Genomic DNA, 23392 nt, shown 5'->3' with positions numbered 1-23392 from the left:
ATAACGGTGTTGGGCGCCATCACGACCTATAACGGAATTTGGGTTATGGCAACATGGTATTAGAACACTAGGTTCACGTAGGTCTCTCAAGTTATGGACAAACCTAATAGAGTCTTGTGGATCGATATGGAGACATGTACTTATCCTGAAGAGGCTATAGGGTGTTAGGAAACTACTCTTTATTCATTTTCAATCGTGCAGTTGATGGTATACTAAATTTCCTTCTTCTATTCTCTCCCAGATGGTGAGGACGCGCACGACAGACGTTCCAGACCCAGGAGGAACCGCTCCCCCCATTACTAGAGGCTGAGGCAGAGGCCGAGGGAGGGAACCGACCTGAGGTAGAGGACGAGGGCATCTTAGAGCTGCCCCAGTTGCACCACCGGCCGATCCTGCAAGGGATCCTATTATTGAGAAGCAGGGCGAGATGTTAGCAGCAGAGCCCACCCCGGCGGACTTCATGACAGCACCGGGCTTTCAGGAGGTCATAGGCCGTATGTTGCGGTTTATAGATTATATGACCCAGGCCGATTTATTTCCAACAGACCTAGCTATATCTCAGGAGGTAGGGGAGTACAGACCCTTACTGCTCAGGCTCCTAGGCATGCAGTCGTAGTGTATAAGACTCCGAGCACACTACCCGCGGATGGGGCCTAACCAGTTGCCGCAGTGGTACACGAGCCTAGACCAGCTGCGGACGGCGATCCGCAGAAGTTATTGGACACATGAACTAGGATACACCCTCCTATCTTCGGAGGTGAGCGTCATGAGGATGCCCAGGATTTCATTAATAGGAGCAGGGACACACTGCACAACATGAGGATATTGGAGTCTCATGGGGTTGACTTCACTACTTTCTAGCTGAAGGGCAGGGCCCGTAGATGGTGGCGGTCTTATGTTTTTGGCAGGCCAGCGGGTTCTCCTTCCATTACTTGGGGTCAGTTCACACAGCTTTTCATGGATAGGTATATTCTACCATCTGAGAGGGAAGGGTTGCGATATCAGTTTGAGCAGGGTCAGATGATAGTGACCGACTATGAGGCGAGGTTTTCTGAGTTGTTCCTCCATGCACTGATGATACTTCCTACTGACGCAGAGAGAGTGCGGAGGTTTGTTGCAGGGTTGCACTCTGGTATTAGGGCCAATATGGCCTGAGAGGTTGAGATGGGGACTTCTTATCAGCTGGTAGTGGAGATTGCTCGGAGGATTGAAGGCTACCATTTGAGAGGTAGAGAGCAGATGCAGCAGGACAAGAGGGCTCGGTTCTCTGGAGAGTTTAGAGGTGCCCCGGCTAGGGGCAGAGGTCAGTTTGGGAGGGGTCAGCCTAGCAGGCCCCCATATTCAACACCACCACCTCCTCGAGGTGCTCCAGCGCGCCCCTATTTCAGCGCCATACGAGAGAGTTATTACCGCCCACCAACCATCCAGGGTTCTTCCAGTGGGTATTCAGGTCCCCAGGGTTCTTCCAGCTCCTACTTTAGTGCTATACCAGAGAGCTCATACCGTCTACCGGGTATTTAGGCTTCTTCTAGTGGTCTACAAGCCATCAGGGTCCGACATCAGGGCAGCAGGTCACCTCAACAAAGGGTGGTTTCGAGTGCAGAGATCTGGGTCACATGAAGAGGACCTGCCCCAAACTTCTGGGCAAGGCAGTGCAGTAGGGTCAGCAGCCTATGATTGCAGCACCGACTGTCAGGGCGCCTCGAGGCGGAGGACAGACTTGTAGGGGTCGTCCTAGAGGTGGATGCCAGGTAGGGGGAGGTTAGCCAGCTACTGTTCAGTTAGGTGGAGGCCAGCCAGCCGATGCTCTAGCCAAATTCTATGCTTTTCCAGCCAGACCAGATGCATTAGCCTCAGATGTCATTATCATAGGTATTATTTCCATCTGCGGTAGGGATGCTTCATTATTATTTGATCCAGCGTCTACAAATAAGTATGTGTCATCTTTGTTTGCTCGTCTTCTGGTTATTGCTCCTGATCCCTTGGGCACTCCTGTTCATGTGTCCACTCCTGTGGGCGATTATGTGGTTGTGGATCGGATCTATCGGTCCTATGTGGTCACATTCTTTGGTTTCGAGACTAGAGCAAATCTCATGTTGCTCGCTATGATCAATTTTGAGATCATCCTAGGCATGGACTGGTTATTCCCATATCACGCCGTCCTAGATTTCTATGTCAAGACTGTTATTTTAGTGATGCCAGAGTTGCCAAGGTTGGAGTGGAAGGGTTCCTCAGTTAGTACATCTAGTCGGGTTATTTCTTTTCTGAAGGCTCGACATATGGTCGAGAAGGGTTGTTTGGATTATCTAGCTTATGTTCGGGACACCACCGCAGAGTCTCCGATAATTGATTCAGTTTAAGTGGTCCGGGAGTTCGCCGATGTGTTCCATTCTAACCTTCCAAGCATGCGACCAACTCATGATAACGGTTTCTATATCAATTTAGCTCCAGGTACACAACCTATATCTATCCCACCGTACCGTATGGCTCCGAAAGAGTTGAAGAAGTTGAAGGAGAAGCTTGAGGAGTTGTTAGCAAAAGGGTTTGTGAGACCGAGTATATCACCTTGGGGTGCACCAGTGTTGTTTGTGAAGAAGAAGGATGGGACTATGCATATGTGCATTGATTACCATCAGTTGAACAAGGTTACCATCAAGAACAAGTACCCGTTATCGTGCATTGATGATTTGTTCGACTATTTGTAGGGTGCTAGGGTGTTCTCTAAGATTGACTTGAGCTCAGGATATCACCAGTTGAAGATTTGGGACTCAGATGTCCGAAGACTGCTTTCCGTACTAGATATAGACATTATGAGTTTCTGGTGATGTCCTTTGGCTTGACTAATGTCCCAGCTGCGTTTATGGATTTGATGAACAGGGTGTTCAAGCCTTATATTGATTCCTTTGTTATTGTATTCATTGATGACATCTTGATCTACTCAAGTAGCCTGGGGGAGCACGAGCAGAAGCTATATGGTAAATTCTCCAAGTTTGAGTTTTAGCTTGATTCAATAGCATTACTGGGGCATGTCATATCAGGAGAGGGTATTAAGGTAGATCCCAAGAAGATTGAGGCGGTTCAGAGTTGGCCATGTCCTACTTCAGTGAATGAGATCAGGAGCTTCTTAGGGTTAGCAGGCTATTACCGCCGATTTGTGCAGGGATTTTGATCACGGCGAACTCAACCTTACACAACGGTAGGAGGAGCGGGCGCTAATACTTTTACCCGAATAGTGGTATCGGGGTCAATTTCCACAGGGAGCTTGGAATGGAGTTGTGTATTTGTTTAAACTAGGAATGCGTGTTTGCTCCTAATTGTACTTCTACCATTTTTTAGGTTTTTGTTTATTCACTACTATTATCAACTACAAGTTTAAGCTAATTTATGCTAAAAGGGTATGTTCTAAGTTGTGATTAATATAGAGAAATCTAGGGTCGTGACATCACCTAGGTGGTTAACTAACGGGTAGAGGTTACTAATAATAGAATGACATATTTGGGATCAATGTTATAACCATGCACATTTGTACTCACTCTCACACCTCTCGGTAGAGAGAGCGATTTTGCCCAATTGACTCTCTCGAGATCAATTGGGTAGGCCAATTAGACCAAGCAACTAGGGTTCAAGTTGGGTGATTACTCTCTCGAGGTTTAACCCGTTAATTGGGACTACCATTTCTCATGGATCCACCCCAATCCCTTGTTGGGTCAATTCTGGGGTCATAAACTCTCTTTCTCAAGAAAGGTCAAGACCCACTAAGCTAGAATCAATGTTTGCAACCATCAATCCTTAATTAAACCATAAAATTAACCCAAATAACAAACATCCAATATCAATCTATCAGTAAGAAGCAACACCCATTAATTACCCACACTAGGGTTGAGCCACAACCCTAGCTAATGGGTTTAGCTAGACATAATTAAAGGAGAAAATGAAGAAATAGAAGATGAAACAACCATATTAATTAATTGCTAATGCTAAACTACAATAATCTATGATGAAACTAAGCTAAAAATGCCCAAGATAGGCCTAAACATAAGTCTCACGAGTGCAGCAACTGTCAGTTATACAAAACTTGACCTAAAAATGGTAAAATGTTCTATTTATAGTAGACTGGAAAAACTGGACAAAAATGCCCCTTGCGGGGTTAGTGAGGACCGCACAAAGATGGCACGCGTATGCACTGGGTTTCTTGACATCTGAATCTTGCTCTCTGAAAATGGTGTTGCGGACCGCACAAAGTTGGGGTGCGGCCGCATGAAAACTGGCGCGGACCGCACAAAGTTGTTGTGCGGCCGCATGAAAGGTTTTGCAGCTTCTCTTAACTTCACTGATGCGGGCTGCGTGACCATAGAGTGCGGCCGCATGGGGGGGAGCGCGGGCCGCATGAAGTTGGACGCGGCCGCGTGGTTTGCTTCTGGAATATAATACTCTCTGAACTTCCTGGACGCGACCGCATAGCAAAATTGTGCGGCCGCATGAGTGAGACGCGGGCCGCATGAATTGGGACGCGGCCGCATGGGGCATGGCTTGTAAGTTCACAGTCTCTGAACTTCTATGGTGCGGCCGCATGACATGATGGTGCGGTCCGCACCAAGTTCTGAATGTCTTCACTCTACTGATCTTTGGCACTTGAGCAGGTTTCACTCCAATTTGAGCCGATCTTTGACGATTTGTCACTTTATAGCTCAAACCTGCAATCAAGCGCAATCTGTAAGCTTTTTGGGACTATTTTGTAGCAATTTACACTCAAAGCGCAGGCAAGTATGGGTATAAAACATGTTAAAATCCTACTTATCAACTCCCCCAAACTTAAACCTTTGCTTGTCCTCAAGCGAACAAAACAAAACCCACCCCTCAAAGGCAACATCCAAGCAATTTCAGCTTATCCTAAAGTAACCTCAACTAGTGCCAATTGGGACTAACAATTGCCCTCAATGCGAATGCATCATTAACACATTTAAACTTTGAAAGCTTGTGGATCAAGTGTGACACAAGAGCTTCAAGAGTTGACACATTTCATCAAAGAACTTTTCTCAATTACCTTGGCCATTGTGGAACCCAAACTCAAACACCCTCAACTCTCCCTAAGCGAACCTCACCTTTTTGAGTATTATCACACAAACCGAGGTTGATGGATTTCCACTCATCTCTCTCAACTCATCTCTCTCAAGGAAGAGACCACAAGTCCGGCTCTAAGTACCATATGCTTGCCCCTTATGTAAGTATCCACTAATGTAGGTTCCTTTCAACTCAAAATCATTTAGGGCTTTTATGGAGTCATTGTGAAGGCTTTTGGGTAAGGGTAGGACATAATTTTGTTCAAGTGAGTTCAATCTTCCCTTAAACATTTCTTTTGATTCATTTCGGCACACTTTCTTGACTCATTTGAGTATTCACTTCTTTTTCAAGGGGTTAGAGAGACACAATGTCACCCTTTTCATGCAATTCAACACATTTCTCCTTTTTTACTTTTTCCACACCCTTTTTCACTTTTGTTTTCTTTGAATCCCTTTTTTGACCTTATTCAATTGGGTCTTTCTTTTTGTCTTACCTTTTCTTTTTCTTTTTGCTTTTGTACCTTTTTACCACATTGTTGTCTTTCTTGTCTCCCCCCTAAACTTAGACGTTTGCCATCTACTCAAGGGAAGAATTGGGTGCCACGAGAGGGTATCGTTAAGAACGGGTATATGCTTGTAGCTTTGGTTCTTGAAAGAAGAAGGTTCAAGGCTCAAAAGGGTTAACTAGGGATCATTTCATTGGTAGGTCATGGAATTTTTCAGTCTTAGAATTTTGGATCAAGGAGAGCCTACAATCACTTCTCAAGCCAAATTTCACCTAAGATTTCGCCTCAACAAACATTCGGGGCAAGTTTTAGACCATCGGCTCGGGACCTGGACTCGCAAATCGAATTCTCACCACACACACTCAAGGATTGCTAAAGATGTCGAGTCGAGGGCCCACAACGACCTTAATTACGATTCAAGCGCACAATGGTTCAATACGACCACATGATGACTGTTTGGTCAACACAAGAGTCTCAAGACCACGACTTTCACCATCCTAAGCACAACATTATATCTTTGACCATGGGATCAAAGGCAAATGTGTTAGGTCCAAGTGAAACTTTGCCTGAGGTATCCTTGACTGCAAAACTTGAAAATCAAAAAAACGAAAAATCAAAAACGGACTCAAACCCTTAAGAAGGTTGTCACGCCATCTATCATTGGGAAGAGCCACCCGGTTCGCACAACACTCTACCCTTGGAAAGAACCGTGGCATTAAGAAAACCAAGGGCTTATTGCAAATGCCAAAACAAAACAAAAAGGCTACAAGCTTACTATGAAGCTACAAACAAAAAAATTTTAACAAAAATTAAAAAAAAGAATCGAATGAATATGTACAATAGGGGAGTAGAATATACAACGGGGGGAATGAATATGTACATAAAGTAGAAAAGTAACTAGAATGAAAAGTTATATATAGGTCAACTATCAACTAGCAACATAAGCTAAAAATCAAATGAATATGTACAGTCATCCCAAATGTATCAACCATCAAAATACAAAATAGTAGGGAGCACCCCCACGAATAAAAGCTGGCATTGTCCCCAATGCCAACTACCAAAATAAGCATATAAACAGAGAAAGGATATAGAGTGGCTCCTCAAGCCTGATCCGTTGTCATGGGCTGATCAGTGGTCCCCTGGTCCTCTGTACTGGCGGGAACCTCAGACTGGTTTCCGGCATGCTGCTGCTCTGCTGCTGGGACAGGGGCAGGGTCATGGAACGGCTGAACATATGGTGGAGCACTAGAAGTATCCTTCTGAACCTGTGCTACCTCTATCACAACACCCTCAGTGCTAGGAAGCTTCCTCTTCTTCTTTGGGTGCCTAGGCTCCTCCTCCTGCTGTGGCTCCGGTACAACTACTGATGGTGGAGGTGCTGACTCATCAAAGAACAAGTCTAAAGGCAGCTGGTCTGCCTTTAGCTTGTCAACCTCAGCTCGGAGCTCCTTCACCTCATCCTTGGATGCCCGGGATTTTCTCATCTTTTTATGTTCTCGGGCAAGCTCCTTTAGAGCTTTGCCCTGTGCATCAACTGCCTTTGTCAAGGCAGCCTGAGTAGCCAAAATCTTCTCCTGGTTGGCCAGGAGTGTCTTCAATGTCTCCTCAATGGACTGAGGAATCTTAACTATAGCTGGAACAGACTGGGCCGCAACTGTGGTAGCCAAAGTGGACAACTTGGATGTCGAGACTGACATCTAGTTGTTCAAACTGGCCAATGTCTTTGCTAATTGTTGGGTCGTGAGAGGGTTGGATTTGGAGGTGGGAAACCGCAGAGGAGGATGGGATATCCGGAACAGTAGTGGCAGCGGGAGTGGGTGGCTCAACAGAGGCTTCTACCGCAACTGGCTCCTCAGACTGGCCAGTCGAGGCAGAGGTGGATGCTTTTCCCTTCTTATCCCTTTTCGGGTTGTCCGACCCCTGAATATTAAACCATGAGAACGGGGACACCGACCGGACTTCAACGTCGAAGGGGTATTTTTTTACCTTTGCATCTTCAAAGTACATTGTGAGGGTGTTCGGGTAGAGGTAGTTTCTGTCCGTATCAATTGCAGTGGATGTGATCACATTGTACATAACATTCCCCACATTGATGGGGAAACCTGCCATAATGGACGCAATGATAACCGCTCGGGCGATTGGAATGGTTTGGTCATGGGACGAAGGGTTCAACCTGTTGCATACAAAAGTTAACCATCCTCTCGCCTCAAAATTAAGGTCCTTTCTTAGTATTTTCTTCCCCACCTGAATCCATTCCGGAATGGTACCCGGCTGAGCTAAGAACTGTGCCACCCAAGGACGAGCTTCCTCTTTCAATGCTAATTTCTCTTTGTACAAAGCGTCATCCTCCTCGTTGAAACCCAAATATTCGTTCAACGCCTCTGCCGAAAACACTTTCGTCTTATCCCGCACTTTGGTTGCAATTGACCCTTCTTTGGTGTGGGCTACATTGCAGTAGAATTCCTTCACCATATGTTCATATGCATCGATCAGCTTATCTTTAAAGAAATCCCACCCCACTCTAGTAAGAAATTGATCATAGACTCTGGGAAGGTAGGGTAACAAATCCCGGGTGACTATTCTTCTTTCTGGAATCAGCTTCTTCTTTGGCCACACTTCCCGAAATTTATGAAAGGCTACCTCGCTGACAAATCTGTCCTGCCATACAGCTGGGTTTCTACTTCTTTCAATTCCCCTAACTCTAGGTACCCCATTGTCCGGGACCTCCTCATCATTCTTGTTTTTGTCTTCTGCACTTTCCCCGGATTCTGAAGCTGTGGGGGAGGTGGAGTATTTGGTACTGCCTGCTTCTGAGCCCTTAGACGACTCAGGTTGTATAATAATTGGAGCTTTAGCAGTGCCTGCGGGGGCTTTCCACGAACCCGTTGAGAAATCCTAGGAGGGGAGGTACTCACTCCCTGACTGCTCTTCAGCACTCACCACCTGCTTTCTTGTTTTTAGCTTTGATTGGGGAGTGAGTTTCTTCAATTTAGCTTTACCTCCCTGGGAGGGGTCACCTCCTCATCCGGGCTGTTTAGCTCCACGACCTCGTTGTTTAACCATTTTTCTGCACACAAATAATTCTAACATTGTTAGTTCAGGCAGTTGCAGAGTTTAAGTACAGAACAGAAACATAGATAAAGAATAGCTGACAGCAGTGCAGACCGCACAAACAAGGCATGCGGACCGCACTGACCAACTTTGGAATTCAACACCTCTCTGATTAGGAATCATGCGAACCGCATGAATAGGGTGCGCGGCCACATAGGAGCCAACGCGGTCCGCACAAACTGGTCATGCGGCCGCATTGGCCATAATATTGAAAAGTGGTGACCTCCGAACCTCACCCATGCGGACAGCGCAAACATGGAATGCGGCCGCATGAAGCATGGCGCGGACCGCACAAACCCGGCATGTGGCCGCGCTGAGAGAATCAACCTTTCAGCTCAAGGTTTACGCGGACCGCGTAACAGACTGATGCGGCCGTGTGGGGTATGGCGCGGACCACACAAAAGGGTGCGCGGCCGCGCTGAGCTGAAAATACAAGGGCAACTAGGGCTTTAATTACTAAGCTCAAATTTTTCATGTTTTAGCATCCTACTTTGTCCCTACTCATTTATAACATGCCCATTATTTCAAAGAGCAACAAGAACACTATAGAACTATCCCAATCATGAAAAAATAAAAAGAAAAAAGAAAAATTGAAGAAGTTATGACTAGGGGAACATGTATAAAGTTTAAATTAATGCTAAGTAAAGAGTAATGTGAGAGATATGTTACGAGGAAAGCGAAGAAATTCCGTTGATATTAACACTAAGAAGGATCTCTGAAGGTGAACAGTAACTTTTAGGGCTCAGGAGTGAATTTTGGCGAAAGGTTCTACTGAAGACCCTAATGGTCTATTTATAGGAAACAAGGGGGGCCCATCACTTACCGTCCAGTCGCACTGGGGTTTAACCTTTATACCTGAAGCTGCAGCGAAAGCACGCGGACCACATAAAATGGGATGCGACCGCATGAGTACTACGCGGACCGCACAAAGTGGGACGCGACCGCGTGAACATAGTTCAGAGACTTGGCAATAATTTTTTTGGCCGGTGCGGACCGCGCAAAGTGGGATTGCGGTCGCGTCAGTCACTGTTCAGAGACTGTTGTTTTACACAATTGTTTTCGCACTAGTTCAATCGCAATTCCTACAACATCTCACAAACCATTAGCTCAAAAATCCTAATCTACCACAGAAATCAAAAAGAAAGCAAAAGACATGGGTTGCCTCCCAAGAAGCGTCTGATTTAACGTCGCGGTACAACGCATGTTACCATCAAAGTCACTTCAAATGAATGAGTGCCACCACGGTACTATCATCAAACTTTCCCAAGTAATGCTTGACACGATGCCCATTGACCCGGAAAACTTCACCATTTTTGTTTTTGAGATCAATAGCACCGAATGGGTTACACCGACAACTTCAAATGGACCACTCCACTTAGACTTAAGCTTTCCCGGAAATAACCTCAACCGGGAGTTGAAAAAAAGAACCATGTCACCAACTTTGAATTCCTTCCGCCGGGCATACTTATTGTGAAGATACTTCATCTTGTCCGTGTACAAGGACGAGCTGGAGTAGGCATGAAATCTAAACTCGTCTAGCTCATTGAGTTGCTCAACCCAGAGATTCGTAGCGACATCCCATTCTAAGTTCAATTTTCTCAAGGCCCACATAGCCTTATGCTCCAATTCCACCGGAATATGACAAGCTTACAGAGATGGAGACATACCAATCGGGGTATTGTAAGCTGTCCGATAGGCCCAAAGAGCGTCATCTAGTTTCTTCGACCAATCGGTCCTATTGGCATTGACAGTTTTGGACAGTATATTCTTGATCTCTCGGTTGGAAACCTCAACTTGGCCACTCGCTTGAGGATGATAAGGAGTGGTCACCTTGTGATTTACACCATACTTGGCAAGCAATGAATCAAAAGCCCGGTTGCAAAAATGAGAGCCACCATCACTAATGATAGCACGTGGAGTGCCAAACCTTGTGAAGATACTCTTTTTCAAGAATGCCACCACACTTCGAGCTTCGTTGTTGGGCAAAGCTACGGCTTCGACCCATTTCGACACATAATCAACCACTACCAAGATATAGGTGTTCCCACAAGAACTCACGAACGGCCCCATAAAGTCGATACCCCACACATCAAAAATATCTACCTCTAGAATTGTGTTAAGAGGCATCTCATCCTTGTTAGAAATCCCATCGGTTCGTTGGCATTCATCACATCTCTTGACAAAATCACTGGCATCTTTAAACAAGGAGGGCCAATAAAAACCGCAACTAAGCACCTTAGAAGCCGTCCTCACCCCGCCATGATGGCCACCATAGGGAGAGGAATGACAATCCTCCAAATTACTCAATTGTTCTTCTTCCGGGACACACCAGCGAATCACACCATCGGTGCAAATCTTGAACAAATATGGCTTATACCAATAATAATCCAAACTATCCCGCTTGAGCTTCTTCCTTTGGTTAGAAGAGAGCTCATACGAGATTATACCGGTCACAAGATAATTTGCCACATCAGCAAACCACGCCATATCATGCATAGATACATTCGGGAATGCATCATTGATTTCAAGGCCGTCAGAAGGCCTCCCCTCTTCTTCCAAGCGGGACAAGTGGTCCGCCACTTGATTTTCACTTCCTTTGCGGTCCACAATTTCGAGATCAAACTTTTGAAGAAGAAGCACCCATCTCATCAACCTTGCTTTTGAATCTTTCTTGGTCATCAAATACCTAAGGGCGGCATGATCAGTATGGATAATTACTTTGGCCCCCATAAGGTACGGTCGGAACTTTTCCATGGCAAACACAATAGCTAGCAATTCCTTCTCGGTGACTGTATAGTTTCTTTGAGCTTCATTCATCGTCTTGCTTGAGTAGTACACCGGATGGAACATCTTGTTGATTCTTTGTCCCAAGACCGCCCCTACCGCAACATCATTAGCGTCATACATGATCTCAAATGGCAAGCTCCAATTGGGTGCGATAATGATTGGGGTTGTTGTCAACTTGTGTTTTAGCAGCTCGAAAGCCTCCATGCACTTCTCATCAAAAACAAATTAGGCCTCCTTCTCTAATAACTTGCACAACGGATTAACTACCTTAGAGAAATTTTTTATGAACCTTCGGTAGAAACCCGCGTGCCCCAAAAAGCTCCTCACCCCTTTGACAGAAGTAGGGGGAGGTAACCTTGAAATGACTTCAATCTTGGCTTTGTCAACTTCAATACCTTTCTTCGAAATCTTATGACCCAATACAATACCCTCTTCTACCATAAAATGGCATTTTTCCCAATTGAGGACTAGGTTTGTATCTTCACATCGGGCCAACACTCGGTCCAAATTTGTCAAACATTCCTCAAAGGAGTTTCCCACCACGCTAAAATAATCCATAAAGACCTCCAATATATCTTCCACCATGTCGGTGAAAATTGATCGTTGAAAGGTCGTTGGGGCATAACACAATCCAAACGGCATTCTCGAAAATGCGAATGTGTCATAGGGACATGTAAAGGTCGTCTTTTCTTGATCTTCTGGGGCAATGAGAATTTGATTGTACCCCGAATACCCATCTAAAAAGCAATAGAACGACCGACCCGCAAGACGATTAAGCATTTGGTCGAGGAACGGTAACGGGAAATGATCCTTTCGAGTCACCTTGTTAAGCTTTCTATAGTCCATACAAACTCTCCATCCTGTCACCGTCCGAGTAGGAATCAACTCATTGTTGGCATTGGTTACCACAGTCATCCCGCTCTTCTTCGGTACGCATTGCACCGGAGAAGTCCATGACCTGTCAGAAATAGGATACACTACACCGGCGTCAAGCCACTTGATAACTTCCTTTTTGACCACTTCTTGCATAGCTTCGTTGAGTCTCTTTTGGTGGTCAAGTGAGGGCCTCGCATCCTCCTCCAATATGATCTTATGCATGCAAACGGCGGGGCTTATGCCCCGTATATCCGCCAATGTCCATCCAATTGCCCTCTTGCATTTTTGTAGAACCGCCAAAGTGGCGTCAACCTGCACGTTAGTCAAAGAAGATGAAAGAATAATAGGCAAAGTGAGATTAGGGCCCAAGTATTCATACCTGAGGTGGGGAGGAAGTGGTTTCAACTCCAACACCGGCGTCTCCTCAATAGATGGCTTGGTTGGGGGAGTTTTGCGATTCTCAAGATCCAAAGATAACTTCCTAGGCTCATAAGAATACGAGCCCATACCATGCAAAGCGTTTACACATTCAACTCTCCCAGCATCATCATCAACATCCATGTTCAAGAGAATGGCTTCAAGTGGGTCTTCAACATTCACCATTGCACTTGTGTCATCCACTATCACCGCCGTGACAATGTCAACAAACGAGCACACCTCGATTCTATTCGGTTGCCTCATAGATTTGCATTCATGGAACACCACCTTTTCATCACCAACACGGAAGGTCAACTCTCCCGCCTCGACATCTACCAAAGCCTTCCCAGTAGCTAGGAAAGGTCTTCCAAGGATACTTTGGAACCTCAAAATCCACCTCACAATCCAAGATAACGAAATCGGCCGGCAATATGAACTTATCAACACGAACAAGGACGTCATCAATAATCCCCAAAGGTCGCTTCATTGACCGGTCCGCCATTTGAAGCCTCATAGAAGTTAGACAAGGTTGTCCGATTCCCAAGGTCTTGAAGACCGAATATGGCATTAAATTGATACTTGCCCCCAAGTCACAAAGGGCTTTTGCAAAGTCAGCACTTCCAATGGTACATGGGATAGTGAATGCACCGGAGTCCTCAAGTTTCGGAGCCATAGAATGTACAATTGCGCTCACTTGATGGGTCATCTTGATTGTCTCACACTCCATTGATCTCTTTTTTGTAACTAAATCTTTCATGAACTTTGCGTATCCCTGCATTTGCTCGAGTTCCTCCACCAAAGGCACGTTGATAGTCAAACTCTTCATCATCTCAATGAATTTCTTAAATTGGTTGTCACCCTTTTGCTTGGACAACCGTTGAGGATAGGGCGGAGGAGGTCGAGGTAAGGGTGCTCGAGCTTTGGGCACCACCGGCTCGGGCATATCAATAACGTGTTCCCTAGACGGGTTCACGGCTTCTTGTGTTTCTTTATCAACCTCATGAACATCAATCCGCACATCATCTCTCACACTTGGTTCAACTACATCTTCAACCACCAAAGGTATTTCATTATCTCGTAACTCATCTTCATCCACCGTAATTTGGTTTCCTCTTGAGGCATGCACATCACCGCCTCTTCCACTTCGCGTTGTCACTGCCATCATATGATTATTGTGCCCACCCTTGGGGTTTACTACCGTATCACTTGGTAGAGCACCCTTTGGGCGAGTATTTAAAGACTGAGAGATTTGGCCTAATGGCACTTCCAAGTTCCGGATAGATGTGTTATGCGAAGCTAATTGGGCCTCGAAATCTTGGTTCTTTTTCATCATTTGCTCGAACATGCTTTCAATTCTCCCCATCTCGCTTCCGGACAAACTCGGACCTTGAGAAGGAAAGAGGGGTGGATTGTTCAGTTGTTGGTACATGGGGGGCCTTTGAAAACCTTGCCCCCGGTTGCCTTGGTTCCCGCCATTGTTCCACCCTCCTTGATTGTTGTTGTTGCCCCAATTATTGTTATTACCATGCCAATTTCCTTGGTTGCCTTGATTTCCCCAATTGTTGTTTTGGTTGTTGTTATTCCAATTACCTCCGCCTTGTTGTTGATTGCCCCAATTACCTTGAGGACGCCATTTTTGGTTTGAAGAGTTACCTCTATTCCCTTGATAGTTGTTGACATATTGGACCTCTTCGCTTTGATCATCATAGCACTCATTTGAATAACCACCACCATCATTGTTGTTGTCATATTGTTCATAATTAGCTTGAGGTTGTTGTCCTCTTTTCCTCCTTTTCAACATAGAAACACCTTCCATTGCGTTGACTTGGCACGGGTTTTGGACTTGTTGCAATTGAGCCATTGCCAATTGATTCATAGTTGTTGTAAGCTCGGGGATAGCTTGGCCATGATCGTGCAATTCCTTGTGCAAATGGATGACCGTGGGGTCACCTTGGGGCACGTTTGCTCGGCTTTGCCATGCCGAAGAGGTGTTGGCTATTTCATCAAGTACATTACATGCCTCTTGGTAAGAAAGTTTCATAAAGTTACCTCCAGCCAATTGGTTCACGATGCATTGATTTGTGGTGTTGATGCCCCGATAAAAGGTTTGTTGAATCATAGCCTCGGTCATATCGTTATTAGGGCACTCTTTCACCATTGTTCTATATCTTTCCCATATCTCATGCAAAGGTTCCGTTGGCTCTTGCTTGAAAGCTAGAATTTCATCCCGAAGAGATGTAATATGACTTGGAGAGAAGAACTTAGCAATAAATTTGTCCGCCAATTCTTTCCATGTTGTAATAGAATGATTGCGGAGCCTTTCTAACCAATCCAATGCTTTACCCCAAAGAGAAAATGGGAAAAGCCTCAATCTCAACGCATCCTCGGACACGTTTGTCTACTTGCTACCCCAACATGTATCCACGAACCCCTTCAAGTGCTTGTAGGCATTTTGATCGGAGGCACCCGTGAAATAACCTCTTTGCTCGAGCAAGGTCAGCATAACATTTGTGATTTGAAAGTTCCCCGCCCGGATTCGGGGAGGAACAATAGCACTGGCATATCCTTGATTTGGTAAAACTCTGGGAGCCACTCTCGGCGGTGCCGGAGGAGGGTCTGGAGTGTTGTTGTTCTCATTTACATTTATATTGACATGTCGGCCTCTCCGTGGAAGTTGAGGTAAGACCTTATCTTGTTCTAGATCCTCTACCTCCTTCCCCGCTATCACATTACCGAGAGGGTCATTTGCATTAAGAGCCATTGTACCTGATTGATCGACACAAACAAAATTAGTAAACAAGAAGGAAAGAGAAGCAAAACAAAATTCTAGCTACACAAATAGTCAACACCGTAAGCTCCCCGGCAACGGCACCAAAAAGTTGATCGCGGTGAACTCAACCTTACACAACGGTAGGAGGATCGGGCGCTAATACTTTTACCCGAATAGTGGTATCGGCGTCAATTTCCACAGGGAGCTTGGAATGGAGTTGCGTATTTGTTTAGACTAGGAATGCGTGTTTGCTCCTAATTGTACTTCTACCATATTTTGGGTTTTTGTTTAATCACTACTATTATCAACTACAAGTTTAAGCTAATTTATGCTAAAAGGGTATGTTCTAAGTTGTGATTAATATAGAGAAAGGCACTAGGGTCGTGGCATCACCTAGGTGGTTAACTAACGGGTAGAGGTTACTAATAATAGATTGACATATTTGGGATCAATGTTATAACCGTGCACATTTGTACTCACTCTCACACCTCTCGGTAGAGAGAGCGATTTTGCCCAATTGACTCTCTCGAGATCAATTGGGTAGGCCAATTAGACCAAGCAACTAGGGTTCAAGTAGGGTGATTACTCTCTCAAGGTTTAACCCGTTAATTGAGACTACCATTTCTCATGGATCCACCCCAATCCCTTGTTGGGTCAATTCTGGGGTCATAGACTCTCTTTCTCAAGAAAGGTCAAGACCCACTAAGCTAGAATCAATGTTTGCAACCATCAATCCTTAATTAAACAATAAAATTAACCCAAATAACAAACACCCAATATCAATCTATCAGTAAGAAGCAACACCCATTAATTACCCACACTAGGGTTGAGCCACAACCCTAGCTAATGGGTTTAGATAGACATAATTAAAGCAGAATAAAGAAATAGAAGATGAAACAACCATATTAATTAATTTGCTAATGCTAAACTACAATAATCTATGATGAAACTAAGCTAAAAATGCCCAAGATAGGCCTAAACATAAGTCTCACGAGTGCAGCAGCTGTCAGTTATACAAAACATGACCTAAAAATGGTAAAATGTTATATTTATAGCGGGCTGGAAAAACTGGACAAAAATGCCCCTGCGGGGTTAGTGCGGACCGCACAAAGATGGCACGCGACCGCACTGGTTTGCTTGACCTCTGAATCTTGCTCTCTGAAAATGGTGATGTGGACCGTACAAAGTTGGGGTGCGGCCGTATGAAAACTGGCGCGGACCGCACAAAGTTGTTGTGCGGACGCATGAAAGGTTTTGCAGCTTCTCTGAACTTCACTAATGCGGGCCGCGTGACCATAGAGTGCGACCGCATGGGGGGAGCGCGGGCCGCATGAAGTTAGACGCGGTCGCATGGTTTGCTTCTGGAATATAATACTCTCTGAACTTATTGGACGCAACCACATAGCAAAATTGTGCGGCCGCATGACATAATGGTGCGGTCCGCACCAAGTTCTGAATGTCTTCACTCTACTGATCTTTGGCTCTTGAGCAGGTTTCACTCCAATTTGAGCCGATCTTTGATGATTTGTCACTTTATAGGTCAAACCTGCAATCAAGCACAATCTGTAAGCTTTTTAGGACTATTTTGTAGCAATTTACACTCAAAGCGCAGGCAAGTATGGGTATAAAACATGTTAAAATCCTACTTATCAGCTTTTCATCCATTGCATTACCTTTGACTAGATTGGCTTAGAAGGGTGCTCCTTTCCGTTGGTCCGATGATTTGGCAAGCTTTCAGAAGCTCAAGACAGCTTTGACTATATCACCGGTTCTAGTATTGCATTCCGGATCAGGGATGTATACGGTGTATTGCGACGCTTCACGCATGGGCTTGGGTTGTGCGTTAATGTAGGAGGGGCGAGTTATTGCATATTTTTTGCGTCAGCTGAAGATTCATTAGAAGAATTACCCCATGCATGATCTAGAGTTAGCAGCGATTGTTCATGCTCTTAAGATATGGAGGCATTATCTGTATAGGGTGTCATGTGAGGTTTATACTAATCATCACAGCTTACAGCATTTGTTCAAGCAGAGGGATCTCAATTTGAGGCAGCGTAGGTGGCTTGAGTACTGAAGGATTATGACATCACCATTTTGTATCATCCGGGCAAGGCTAATGTGGTCGCGGATGCCTTAAGCAGGAAGGCAGAGAGTATGGGTAGCTTGGCATTCATTTCAGCGGAGGAGAGGCCACTAGCTTTGGACATTCAGTCCTTGGCTAACAGACTTGTGAGGTTGGATATTTCAGAGCGCAACTGAGTCCTTGTGTGTGTTGTTGCTCAGTCTTCATTATTAAGGCAGATCAAGGCTCGGTAGTTTGATGATTTGCATTTGGCAGTTCTCAGAGAGATGGTACTACAGGGTAGTGCCAAGGAGGTTTCTATTGGCAAGGATGGTGTTCTGCGACTCCAAGGTCGCCTATGTGTTCCTAATATCGATGGCTTGAGGGAGAGGATTCTAGAGGAGGCACACAGTTCACCGTATTCTATTCATCCAGGTGCTACGAAGATGTATCGTGACCTGAGGCAGCATTATTGGGGGTGACGGATGAAGAAAGATATAGTTGAGTATGTGGCTAGGTGCTTGAATTGCCAGCAGGTTAAGTATGAGCACCAGAGGCCAGGTGGCCTACTTCAGTAGATGTCAATACCAGAGTAGAAATGGGAGCGAATTACTATAGACTTTGTAGTTGGGTTGCCGTGGACTTTGCGAAAGTCTGATGTAGTTTGGGTCATTGTCGATAGGTTGACCAAGTTGGCACATTTCATTCCGGTTGTGACTACTTATACTTCAGAGAGGTTGGCTCATATTTACATTCGGGAGATAGTTCGGTTGCACGGTATGCCTGTTTCTATCATATCAGATAGAGGCCCTCAGTTCACTTCCCATTTCTGGAGAGCCGTACAGAGTGAGCTGGGGACTCGTGTAGAGCTCAACATAGCATTTCACCCGCAGAACAATGGATAGTCAAAGCGGACAGTTCAGATTCTAGAGGGCATGCTTAGAGCATGTGTGATTGACTTTGGAGGGCAGTGGGATCAATTCTTGCCTTTGGCCGAGTTTGCTTACAACAACAGTTATTAGTCCAACATCGAGATGTCTCCATTTGAGGCTTTATTTGGTCGGCGATGTCGATCTCCTATCGGGTGGTTTGAGTCTGGTGAGGCTAAGTTATATGGTACAGATTTGGTGAAAGATGCCTTGGAAAAGGTAAAGTTGATCCAGGAGCGATTTCGCACAGCACAGTCCAGACAGAAGAGTTACGTAGATCAGAAGGCGCGGGATGTATCATCCATGGTCGGCGAGAAGGTTCTCTTAAAAGTCTCGCCGATGAAGGGGATTATGAGATTTAGAAAGAAGGGAAAGTTGAGCCCCAGGTTTATAGGCCCATTTGAGGTGTTGAGGCGAGTTGGGGAGGTTGCTTATCAGCTTGGTTTACCCCCAGCCTATCAAGAGTTCATCCGATTTTTCACATGTCCATGCTCTGGAGGCACCACGCCGACCTGTCGCATGTGTTAGACTTCAGCACTATTCAACTAGATGAGAGCTTGGGGTATGAGGAGGAGCCAATTGCTATTGTTGATAGACAGGATCGCCAGTTGAGGTCCAAGAGGATTTTCATGGTAAGGGTTCAGAGGAGGGGCCAACCCATCGTGGAGGCGACCTGGGAGTCTGAGGAGGACATGCGGAGTAGATATCCACACTTATTTAGCACTTCAGGTATGAATCTAGACGGTTATACTCACTTACATGAGAATTTGTATAAATTACTTGACTATAAATGGACAATGTGTGCTTCCTTGATAATAAATTGTTATTTGAGGATTGGGCCGAGTGCCTCGGGAGTAAATAGATGCATATATAGTTCACGTCATTCGACCCTCTGGTAGTGCACAGTTTAATATTACATCAGACTGGGCCGTACGACCTCAGCACAATGTGTGCATGTTATTTATGTGGAACTTTCCGTGATTTACACTGCTTAAATGCTTTGATATATAACTTATTACAAGATATGACTGAAATTGATATGTTGTTAAGAAAGAATATCTTATTTCTCCTTGTTCTTGGACTGTCATTATATTCAAGCTATTCATGCTTATTGTAACACTTAAATTGTATTATTATTGACTCTAGTAGGTGTCAAGTCGACCCCTCGTCACTACTTCTTCGAGGTTATATTGGATACTTGTTGGGTACATGTTGTTTATGTACTCATACTACGCTTATGTACTTAATTGTACAGGATCTGAGGCAGATGCATCTAGCTACCCGTCCGGCGCGCATACCTGATAGCTGATCGAGATCTTACGGTGAGATGCACCCTTCTGAGCCGTTCAGCAGCATGTCGGATTTATTATTGTCTATTCTATTTCAGGCAGTACGATAGTTGTATTTTGTATATTCTACTAGTTTCCCTCGTACTTGTGATACTAGGTTCTGGCACACCCATTAGTAGACTATTACTTTTGGGTTGTATTTCTATTATTATGAATTTGTTAATTATTAACTATTTTGAATTCAAGTTAAGTAAATGTTAGGATTGTTTATTATAATAAATGAGAACTCACTAGTTGATTAGGGTTGGCTTGCCTAACAATAGTGTTGGGCGCCATCACGACCTATAATGGAATTTAGGTCGTGACAACTTTGTAATGGGTCAAATGGTCAGATGAACCGTGTCCATATAGAATAGTCGAGCCCTGATGGCAAAACGTGTACGCATATATGAATTGTTCAAAAAAGCATTCTTTCTATGTCAAACACTTTGTGTCTCAAAGAAGTTTACTACTATACGAGCTCCATACTGGTGATTCGGCGAAAAACGGCTCAAGGGCCAAAACGTAAATACACCTCAAATACTTGGGGAATGTCATCGACACTCAACACATTCGAGTATCTAAACTCAAATTTATAAGACCTCAAAGAGGCATCACTCGATGCAAAGGCCAAGGCCATCATCCTCGGAGACTAACCTTTTGGACAAGTTCGAAAGGTTATCGGGAAACAAGTCCAAGAGACATACCCAAAGGATACGGAAATATTAAAGGCTACGGCAAAATAACGCGGCTTAGAGACGTCCGAATTCCACAATAAAAACAGGCCTTCAAATTCTCAAAAAACTGGTTAAATAAAGGCTACCCTCGGCAAAATAATCAAAGGGCTTCGATAAAATCAGCCCTCGAAAAGCCTTAAGAGGTATCGAATTATTTAAATATGAACTCGTGCTAAGGCACTAAAAACAAAGAGTTTTGATCGACACCGAACACTCAAAAAATCTAATGGGTAAAAAACGCATGCCAAGGCATAAGCAAATTTTTCTAAGTCTACTAAGCTGAAAAGGGGAAATAATAGCCATCTCTTAAAGGCCATAATGGCCCGACCTAAAAGAGCCTAAGGGCCAATACACTTAGGGTTCAAGATCTTGTTCTCACTCGATCTGAACCCAAGGGTTCGATTATCCCAAGCCTAAACAAATAATGGTTTGATCATGGCTCGGGGACTCACCATTATCCGACACGAGCCCGTAAAGGCCTATGCCCAAAAGTTCGAACTTATTCGAACTCGACCATGGCAATTTCAAAGAAAATATCTAAGATAAAATCTCAAACACAACAGTTAAAAAGGATGAAGTCATTGCAAGAATTTTACAAGGCAGGAAATAACGAGAAAAAATTCAAGGAAATTATTCTTTTATATACTTGGAAAAAGATATATACAAGAGACTGATGAAATGTCTTACAAAAAAGAACAATACAAAAGGAAAGGAAAATTCTATCTTGCCCAGGGCAGGTCTCTCCCTCGGGAGCAGCTTCCTCTTCGGGCCTAACCTCATTATCAGACCCGTTTTGACTATCTTCGGCATCATCATCATCGTTAGAGGAGACAAGGAACTTAGCATCGGCTTCGAGCGCTTTTTCTTGTCTATCTCCTCAATGAGGTCGAAACCTCGAGCATGGATCGTTTCTAGGGTCTCCCTCCAGAATTGGAATTTGGCCAAATCACTGAACCGTTTCTCTCGATTGGAGGCTTCCCTCAGTTCCATTTGAGCAGCCTCGGGATCCTTTAGGTACACATCAATGGTTTTATCAGTCATGGACTTCGTCTTCTCGATCTCGGCCCGAGCTTCAGCAACCTCAACCCCGGCTGCGGCAAGTTTGGCCTCGAGCTCATCAATCTTCTTGGACTGGGCCAGATTTTTCACTTTGACACCCCAGAGCTGGGTCTCAGCCGAGGCCAGTTTGGCTAGAGTAGCCTCTTTCTCAGCAGCAAGCCGATCCATGTTTTCCTTCCACTGGTTGCAGTCGGCCTTAATTTGATCGACCTCGCCTCGAAGCTGCCCGATCATCTCTAATTTTTGCTGCAGCTGAGACACTGAAGTGTTAGCCTCCACAGTTTGGTCAAGTAGACCATACTCTTGCAAAATGATGGTTACCTACTTGTCCAGCTCGGCCTCATTTGACGAACTTTGGCCAAGTCTGCCCGAAGGTCCTTGAGCTCCTCCTCCTTTTTGCTGCACAGAAGCCTCAGGGCCTTCCCTTCTGCCGAAGACTTCTTGAGCTCGACCTCATATTGGCTCAACTCGGCCCTGAACCTGGTAATGGCCTATGCAAAAAAATAAATATATCAGTTAGGCTAAGGGAAGGATAAGGAATTTCATCTATAAGAGTTAATGCTTACCCGAGAAAAAAGACGGTGAGCCTCTTCGAAGAGGGTGGATGCATCGTTGAGGTCAGCGACATCATGGACCCCAGTAAAGCAATCCCAGAAAGGATCTTCTTCACCAGGGACTCCGCTCGGGTCAGGCGTTTGCAGAGCTTGAGCTTCCCTTATTGCCTCCTAAGAATAAGTTGGTAGATAAGGAGAGTGACTTATTGGCATGGCCCCAAATATGTCGCTCGGGGCGCTCTGTTTAGCCTCAGGGGTCTCGGTACTTGCCCCCTTTTGTGTACTTGTTGAAGGCGGGGGAATGATCTCGATCTCGGCTGATTTAGGGGCTTTGCCCACATTTTTCTTTGGAGCCTCCTCTTTACGAGGCAGGGTTTCTGGTTCGGAGGACTTGATGACCTCAATTGGCTTCCAAGTTCAGGTCACCAATGCCGATTCTTCGCCCTCGTCCTCTTCTTGGTCATTCAGTTGATGGAGTGAATCTATGCCCACTTGAATGAGTTTCCGCCTTTGCCTTCGAGCAGGGGCTCTCTTATCTTGAGGGTTTTTGGGTTTTGAAGACCTTTTCCTCTTGTTATCTTTCCCCGATTTTGGAATCAAGGACTCGGTTTCTTCCCCGGGTGGGGCTGGCCTCATTTTGGAGGCATCTCCAATACCTACATGAACGAAGAACAGGCATGAGTAAGGTGACATACCCAGTATAGGGGAAAGCGTCAAAAACTTGGGAGAAGGACTTACTGTGGTGTTTGGCCTCCCATTTGCCTTTCGAAAAGTCACACCATTTGCGCTTATCATACGAGGAGGTTGCGGCTAATTTTCGGACCCAATCTTCGAGGTAGTGAATCGCATGGGGCATCCAAGCAATTCCTACAAAAGAGGTAAAGGCATCATACTATGTAAAAACAGAATCTAAGAAGACACTGGGGAGAGGACTTCACTTACGATCGGGGTTTCATTTCTCTTGGAACAACATTTTACCCTCGGGGATGACGTTTGAGGTCCTCACTCGCACAAACCGGCTCATCCAGCCCCGATCTTTATCATCATCATTGCTAACGAAGAAGGCCTTGCTCGATTGGCATTGGAGCTTGATCAGCCCTCAGAAAATCTAAGTCCGGTACAACCTGATGAGGTGGTTGAGGGTGAACTCTATCCCCTAGGCCTTGCTGTAGAAGTAATGAAGCATTTTCACTATA

This window comes from Nicotiana tabacum, chromosome 10, assembly GCF_000715075.1.
Source record: "Nicotiana tabacum cultivar K326 chromosome 10, ASM71507v2, whole genome shotgun sequence".
Taxonomy (NCBI): domain Eukaryota; kingdom Viridiplantae; phylum Streptophyta; class Magnoliopsida; order Solanales; family Solanaceae; genus Nicotiana; species Nicotiana tabacum.
Note: the sequence above shows the minus strand (reverse complement) of the source record.